At 43.1% G+C, this 998-nt stretch overlaps 1 protein-coding gene across 1 annotated transcript in view; it reads left to right on the top strand.

The window, feature by feature from the left end:
- LOC111673458 (uncharacterized) overlaps positions 1-998 on the top strand; it is a gene marked incomplete at its 5' end in the record, with an annotated part of 24,558 nt that overhangs the window by 18,147 nt on the left and 5,413 nt on the right. The gene's annotated exons all lie outside the window — the stretch shown is intronic.

Here is a 998-nt window from a genome sequence, read left to right as displayed (position 1 = left end):
CAACAACAAGTGATACAACAACTGCCCCAACATCAACTCCTACAACAACTGCCCCAACAACTGATACAACAACAACTGATACAACAATAACTGATACAACAACTGACCCAACAACAACGACTGCTACAACAACAACTGCTACAACAACTGCATCAACTGCAACAACTGCTACAACAACTAGTCCAACTACAAAAACTGCTACAACAACTACTCCATCAACAATTGCTACAATTGCCCCAACAACAACTGATACAACAACAAGTGATACAACTGCCCCAACAACAACGACTGCCACAACAACAACTGCTAAAACAACTGCCCCAACAACAACTGCTACAACAACTGCATCAACTACAACAACTGCTACAAAAACAAGTCCAACTACAAAAACTGCGACAACAAACACCCCAACAACAACTGCTACAACAACTGCTCCAACAACAACTGATAGAACAACAAGTGATACAACTGCCCCAACAACAACGACTGCCACAACAACAACTGCTAAAACAACTGCCCAAACAACTCATACAACAACTAATACAACTGCCCCAACAACAACGACTGCCACAACAACTGCTACAACAACTGCCCCAACAACAACTGCCCAAACAACTGATACAACAACTGCCACAAAAACAACTGCTACAACAGCTGCCCCAACAACAAGTCATACAACAACTGCCCCAACAACAACTGCCCCGACAACAACTGTCCCAACAACAACGACTGCCACAACAACTGCTACAACAGCTGCCCCAACAACTGCTACAACAACTGCACAAACTACAACAACTGCTATAACAACTGCTCCAACAACTACAACTGCTACATCAACTGCCCCAACAACAACACCAACCACAACAACAAACACTAAAACAACTAGCCCAACAACAACAACTGCTATAACAACTGGCCACTCAAAGACTGCGACAACAACCGATACAACAACTGCACCTTCAACTACTGATATAACAATAACTGCTCCAACAACTACA

Source organism: Seriola lalandi, unplaced genomic scaffold (assembly GCF_002814215.2).
Source record: "Seriola lalandi dorsalis isolate HSWRI2012SDOR001 ecotype SW California unplaced genomic scaffold, Sedor1 jcf7180002054919, whole genome shotgun sequence".
In the NCBI taxonomy this organism is placed as follows: domain Eukaryota; kingdom Metazoa; phylum Chordata; class Actinopteri; order Carangiformes; family Carangidae; genus Seriola; species Seriola lalandi.
Note: the sequence above shows the minus strand (reverse complement) of the source record. Positions and strands in the feature narration are given on the sequence as shown.